The following is a 7,963-nucleotide window of genomic DNA, read 5'->3' as shown; positions in this document are numbered from 1 at the left end:
AAAGCTGTTTCTATCCTGTCTTTCTCCCGAAAACCTATACGATGAAGCCAATGAAGTGAATGGGGCACATATTTGTTTCTGAATATTCATTAAAAGCTACTCAAAGGCTCTGTTCTAACAGTCAATAATTCTAAACTGAATACTAAAGGGAATTCAGTTGAGATAACAGCACCCACCGCCAACTCGTGGGCTTCTCTCATCTGATCAAACAGTTGGATTTTACCAACACTTTTATAAAGCATTTAGAGTCTCAAACATTCCACACCCCTTTCTACCTCACAACCTCATACTGCTGCTTAAAATCTGAGAGCTTCGCTCGCGTATCCTACAGGAAAATATTTAGCGATATGAATACAATCTCTATTTATATATTGAATTAAAGAGAAATCTGGAGGCTTATACCGAATTTTCTACTGAATATGATCAGTGGTAATCAAACTGTTAACTCATAAAAAATTAAGTATGTTTCTCTTTGATTTTGTATGAAAGAACCATAAAGGGCAAAGTAGAAATGTATTCTAGATAAATAATACTGAAATAGTGAAATATCCATTTCATTACGATTGTGCGGTATGACATCCAATTCAAATTCTTATTAAAATCATTCTTACAATGATATATTTATATTTTCCCTCTTATAAACTTCAGTAGGGCTCAGGATCTCTTTAACAAGAGGGAACTCTCAATAGCCGCAGCATTTGAAATTAGTTTAGGCAGGATCAAATTAAATTAATGTTATATAAAATTTTTCCCTTTCTATTAGCAATATTTTTATGCACTAACAATACCAAGCATAGGGTACACGTATATCCGATTCAGTTTTATTACTAATCAGGATCTCAATCAGCCTACCCTCAAATTGCAATTCTTTTAGTTAAGTTAGAGTAAATTAATATATCAGACCTCGAGCGTCGTCAGATATACCAATTGAAAGAGTTTTACCTCATAAGTCCAAAATTGTAATTAGATCTCAAATCAGTCGTGATGTGACAGAGCTATGAGCTAAAAGTTTGTAAAGAAAAAAGAAACGCGAAAACAGAACCGTTCTATGAGCCACTTTGCCGCGACTGAAAAATCATACACACACGTTTTCTCCACCACGAAGATTAGCTTACACATCTTTGGTCTCTACTCTGCTATTGAGCAATAAACTGGACAAAACTGATTATTACTGCTTTGTTTTACCCTTCCCTTATCAGAATAAAGTTTAGATCCTTTAGTGTCAGTTCTACATTCATCATGTGACAAAATGTATCGTTCGAAATATTGCCAGGAATAAACTACGTTAAACAAAGTTTTATTTAGCATCAATAAAACCGTTTATAGAGTGCATATTATTGATATATATATCTATATTATTGATATATATATATATATATCAGCTTCACACTTTCTGAAAATATAACTCAATCTATACTGAGAGTAGAATTGTTTTATTCAAATATATATGAAGAAATAAAACCTTGTAATAATTTTTTTTAAATTATGAACTAACTTGTTAGAGTTATGGAGCTTTTTAAAGGATTTTTTATCTCCCTATATACACAAGGACTATCTACCCCTAGCCGTTTCTACTTCCTCTTTTTTTTAATGAGAGACTATGAAGCACAGTAATACCTACTGTTGACTCTTGGACAACTTTCGGCGTTGACCTTCACACTTATGATTCGTCCATGGCTCCAAAGGAAGAAATGTGTTCTTTTGTTTTTTTGCTCTAATCGAATACTAACAACGAACCTTCAGATTCACAGACAGAGCAAGCTAACCACTAGATCACTCTGGTAACAGTTTTCTACTAATTACGTGCTAAAAATTAGGTCTATACGAAGTCCCATGTTCATTAGTTTTGTTATTCGTTCCTGTGTGAACGTCGTTGTACAATTGAAGTTTCCACTAAACTCCTACGTTCTTGTTACTATGTAAAAGTCGTTGTACCATTAAAAATTTCCGCTAAATTTCCACGTTCTTATTACTACATGAAAGTCAGTGAAAGTATCATTGAAAGTTTTCAACTGAAGTTCTACGTTGTAGATCAAACTTTGAGATGTGTATTATTGCTGTGGCCAAGAGGATTAATATCGTACCATTCACTCCAGTTACTGCTTAATCCGGGTTATGGATGATAAATCACAAATAATGACATGGCATTTTTTACACTGTTTCGAGCCATCTCTCTTTCAAATTTTAATTACCTGTCAGAATTTGACTTCACTAAATTAATGGGGAAATCAGCTAAGGTCATTATTACAAAATCATTCTCAGATAAGTTAACGCTCGTGAAGCTAGCGAAACCTAATCACTAATTTTATCATCGAAACAATAATTTTCTATCCCAGTTCTCCGTTACATAATACCTAGATATTCAAGTCTCTAACTCAGTGAGTCGTTCATTGTTTAATTTTCTATCCCAGTTCTCCGTTACATAATACCTAGATATTCAAGTCTCTAACTCAGTGAGTCGTTCATTGTTTAATTTTCTATCCCAGTACTCCGTTACATAATACCTAGATATTCAAGTCTCTAACTTGAGTCGTTCATTGTTTAATTTTCTATCCCAGTACTCCGTTACATAATACCTAGATATTCAAGTCTCTAACTCAGTGAGTCGTTCATTGTTTAATTTTCTATCCCAGTTCTCCATTACATAATACCTAGATATTCAAGTCTCTAACTCAGTGAGTCGTTCATTGTTTAATTTTCTATCCCAGTTCTCCGTTACATAATACCTAGAAATTCAAGTCTCTAACTCAGTGAGTCGTTCATTGTTTTATGAATATCCTAAGTCTGTGTAATGTATTTTAAATACTTGAACCAAGGATATTTTAGGAATGTGACTGGTAAGACAAGAGTATGCAGTTAAAACACGAAGCGCCCTCCAAACCCTGCTCATAGTATGTTATTATAGAAATAATAATGACGTGTAATTTAGTCTACGTAATACGACTAAAAATGCGAATCATTCAGCTGATGGTTCTGAATATTATCAGTCGAATTTAAAAATAACTAATTTGTTTTTGTTACTTTAAAAAGGTCCTTAATAAAGGGTCACGTGGAACTTAATCGATACATATTATTCGTTCACAAAATTTAAAATACTCAATGAATTGAGAAATGCGTTTTTTTTTTCAACGACGAAAGGTCATTAATTTGCTAATATTCTACAGATTTGTGACAGTATGCTGTTTTGAACAGCGATAACTTTCAGACACGGCGTAATGGCTCAAAGACGGCTCTGAGTTTGTTTGTTGTTGTTTTTCAAGTACAAAATTTTAGCTCATAGGTCCGCCATCTCTTGACGGATTTGAGATCTAATTACTCTTTTAAATTTAGGCAAATCATTTCGATTAATGTACTTCACCACATCCAAGGTCTCATAAGTTAATTTACTCTGTTTTGCCTGAAATAATTTCAGTTTGAGGGTAGGCTGGTAGAGATCCTGTTGAGTAATAAAATCGAATCGAGCTTAAGATAATGCTCCATGCTTGGTATTACTGTCTCTGCTACTGAAGATTCTGTGTTGTTTAAAAGTGAATTACGAAACAGGAAAAATGCAAATATATCAGTGTCGGATAAAAGTGTAACTTTCTAAAGAAAAATATTTTCAGCTGTTATTGCGTCCACTAGAGCTTCTTTCTCAAACCTGTAAAATATTTTATATAACACGTCTTACAGTTTTTGTATGCTTCACTTTGATTCCCTTACGTAGTGCTCTAAATATCTGTTTGGAGGTTTCACGGTTCGCGACACGTTGCTACAAAACACGTGTTCTGCATTTTAATGCTGCCGAATAATTGGCAGTGATGGCTGCTGACTGTTTGTCAACCGTCTATGGAACTTCTTCCAGTGGTATAGCGATATATCTGCGGACGTACAATGCTAGAAACCGGGTTTTGATACCCGTGGTGAGCAAAGCACAGATAGCCCAGAGTGTAATTTTTGAGCTTAGCTACAAACAAATAAGCCCGCAAAATTTTGAAAGGATTGTTTGTTTGTTTGTTTTGGAATTTCGCACAAAGCTACTCGAGGGCTATCTGTGCTAGCTGTTCCTAATTTAGCAGTGTAAGAATAGAGGGAAGGCAGCTAGTCATCACCACCCACCGCCAACGTTTGGGCTACTCTTTTACCAACGAATAGTGGGATTGACCGTCACATTATAACGCCCCCACGTCTGGGAGGACGAGCATGTTTGACGCGACTCGGGCACGAACCCGCGACCCTCAGATTACGAAGCGGACGCCTTAACGCGCTAGACCATGCCAGGCCATTTTGAAAAGAAGAAAAAAACCTTCCTAGTAAATGCGTATTAGATTTTTTGTTGGGCTTAAGATATTAGTTGGCCCGACATTGCCAGGTGGTTAAGACACTTGACTCGTAATCTGAGGATCGCAGGTTCGATTCCCCTTCGCACAAAACATGCTCATCCTTTCAACCGTGGGGGTGTTATAATGTTACAGGCAATCCCACTATTCAATGGTAAAAGAGTAGCCCAAGAGTTGGAGGTGGGTGGTGGTGACTAACTGCCTTCTCTCTAGTTTTACACTGCTAAATTAAGGACGGCTAGCGCAGATAGCCCTCGTGTAGCTTTGTGTGAAATTCAAAACAAATCAAACCTAAAATTAACATAGGACTATTGGTTAAACAATGGCCTATTAACTCATAAGAATTTTTTTTCAGACCATAATTTATATATTTCTATATTTGTTTCACGCACAGGCTAGCTGTATTAACACTATTTCAAAATTATAACTTGGTCTTATTTTAAAAGCACGGTTGTTTTCAAATTTCGTATTTCGTCATATCTTTACAAAACATCTTTTCTATTATTAAAACAACAAGTATGTTTTAGCTTATTTTTGAGGAATTATCTGCTACTATTGTCACACGCTGGCTCTGTGGTAGAGCACTGGATTTCGGATCTGGGTTTGAAGCGATGCGATACCGTAAACCATTTACACTGTAAGTGCATTATAAGAGTAATAGTGGATTATAAAATGTTACTGACAGGCTTCCATGCCTGCGGTGAGGAGTTCAACTTTATGGGCGTTTTCAGATAACCTTGGTAGCTTTTTCATAAGAACAGAATACAAATTCTGTTTTGTTAAGTCAGACATCCATGTCCTGAACACCTAAAGACTTGTACAGAAAGATAAAGTGATGGTCACTTTTTGATGACGTTTATCAGAGTTTGGTTATTCAACAAAATTTTTGGTATGTTTGTTTGTTTTGGATTTCGCGCAAAGCTAAACGAGGGCTATATGTGCTAGCCTTCCCTAATTTAGCAGTGTAAGAGGAGTTCAACTTTATGGGCGTTTTCAGATAACCTTGGTAGCTTTTTCATAAGAACAGAATACAAATTCTGTTTTTGTTAAGTCAGACATCCATGTCCTGAACACCTAAAGACTTGTACAGAAAGATAAAGTGATGGTCACTTTTTGATGACGTTTATCAGAGTTTGGTTATTCAACAAAATTTTTGGTATGTTTGTTTGTTTTGGATTTCGCGCAAAGCTAAACGGGGCTATATGTGCTAGCCTTCTAATTTAGCAGTGTAAGGAGTTCAACTTTATGGGCGTTTTCAGATAACCTTGGTAGCTTTTCATAAGAACAGAATACAAATTCTGTTTTGTTAAGTCAGACATCCATGTCCTGAACACCTAAAGACTTGTACAGAAAGATAAAGTGATGGTCACTTTTGATGACGTTTATCAGAGTTTGGTTATTCAACAAAATTTTGGTATGTTTGTTTGTTTTGGATTTCGCGCAAAGCTAAACGAGGGCTATATGTGCTAGCCTTCCCTAATTTAGCAGTGTAAGACTAAAGAGAAAGCAGCTAGTCGTCACCACCTACCGTCAACTCTTGGGCTACTCTTTTACCTCTGAATAATTGGATTTACCGTCACATTATAACGTCCCCACGGCTTAAAGGGCGAAAATGTTTGGTGCGACGGGGATTCGAACCCGTGACCCTTGCCATTGGTCTCTGGATTTTTGTTAATTTTATATTATGGGAGGAGGCATGTCAATATTCAAATGAAAATAGAAACTACGTATTTATTATTTGAATGCATATATTTAAATATTTTCTGTTCAATTAAAATTAGTTCAGTTACGAGCCCTGTTTCTATCTTACCTGTACTCTGTTACTATTCTTTTTCCAGTCTGAAGCTGTGTCTGAGTGGTTTCTTGATCCAAAACCTTTGTTGAGATCACTGGTGAAGAGGATCCTTGCTATCAGTCCGTACAGCACACAGGACAGCAGCAACGGGAATACGTAAAACAGGACAAGATCAGCAAAGAAATAACCCAGGTAGTGTTCCCTGGAGAGGGCAAAAGTGCACGTTTCCATATTCTTGTGCCTTGTAGAATATGGGCACGGTCTTGGTGAGGAAAAGCCAGGGGGAGCAGTAGCTGCAGGCGACCACCCAAACACCAATGATGATCTTTTTGGCCCTGTTAACGGTGCAGATCATCTGGGCCTTCATGGGATGGCAGATAGCGATGTATCGTTCTACTGTGAAGGCTGTGATGGATAAAGACGAGGCATTGATGCCTAGATACTGAAGAAAGATGAAGATGGCACAACCAACTCTGCCCCAGATCCACTCGTCTCCGAGCAAGTAGTAGGACAGAACCTCATTGGGTACAGAAGCTACCAGAACCATGAGATCTGCTAGGGACAAACTGACGAGATAACAGTTGGTAGGGGTGTGCATACTGCGGGTTTTAGTGACGACTATGACAACCATAATGTTGCCAATAATACCAACAACAAAGATGATTCCCTGGAAAATGGTCCCCACAATTCGATAATTTAACGAATAATATTTTGGGGCTGCGTAATCTGTAATGTTTGTAGTTTCATTCAGAACATCGGCCAAAGAGAGGTTTCTAGGCAATGCAGACATATTGCAACAGTAACACGAACCGTTTTCACACCGTGTTTCTTGGTCAGTTTTGGTCCTGCTTATTAAATTCTATACGCATACAATATAATATATTGTAGATATTTCTGTAGACAGATAAGGCAGACCAAAAAGATAACAACAAAGCAATAGTTTTAAGTAAGAGTTTAAAATGTTACTGACAGTGAACAGAAAAGTTCAGAAGAGAATCTCTGACCTCTGTTGTTATTTGTTTATATTTTTTACAAGTACTGATAGTTTTTGAAACATTAATGGTTCCCACACGTGTATGTATACATTTATATATATATATATATATATGCCAAGATCCTTAAAGCCAGTGTTACTTATCTGGTTGCAAACAGCACCTCTTGCTCTCCTCAACAGCCCACTCTTCACTGGGAGCTTTAAATGTAAGCCGCAATTGGTGCTTGCTGACGAGGCAACTCCATAACAGACTTTGTCTGCGCAGAGCCTGGTTTCCTTGGCGACCAAGTTCTCTATTAACTGTATTGTTCCACGCCGAAGTTATAAAAGCTTTTTTTTTTTTCTGATTAGGTATTTTCATCAAAATTCTCATCTGTTATTCATTTAACTCTGACGTCATTGTTATCTTATATTATAACTCTATTATTTATGTTAAATTGCCTCTTACTGCCATGGACCAACTCCTGTTTTTTAACTTTCTACTTCAGATCGTTATTTCTCTATCGACGCTCTTTTTACGTCTTCTTCTATTCATCTAATTCCATTATCTCAGTTTTCATCCAAGAAATAGTGTTCATATTAACTCATTTCCACCCCAGAAGGGCCCAGCGGCATGTCTCCGAAAATACGAGTTTCGATACCCGTAGTAGGCAGAGTACAGAGAGCTCATGTGCAACTTCTTGCTTCACTTCAAACAAACTCTTATTCCTCCAACATTAAATCTTGTATTTATACACGTGGTACTCAAACAGTTCCTCTAACTTCTGTCTTACTCTGCTAACATTTCTTCCTAACCCTTAACTGTCTTCTATTCCCTTTGTTAGTCAGTCTATTTCACTCTTTCTACTTTCTAAA

General features: G+C 36.7%; 1 pseudogene; it reads right to left on the bottom strand.

Annotated features, from left to right (window-relative positions):
- LOC143236453 (thyrotropin-releasing hormone receptor pseudogene) overlaps nt 1-6,904 on the bottom strand; it is an 8,871-nt pseudogene extending 1,967 nt beyond the window's left edge.
- Between the last annotated feature and the right edge of the window lie 1,059 nt (nt 6,905-7,963).

Source organism: Tachypleus tridentatus, chromosome 13, assembly GCF_004210375.1.
Source record: "Tachypleus tridentatus isolate NWPU-2018 chromosome 13, ASM421037v1, whole genome shotgun sequence".
NCBI lineage: Eukaryota > Metazoa > Arthropoda > Merostomata > Xiphosura > Limulidae > Tachypleus > Tachypleus tridentatus.
This window is presented reverse-complemented; position numbering and strand designations above follow the sequence as displayed.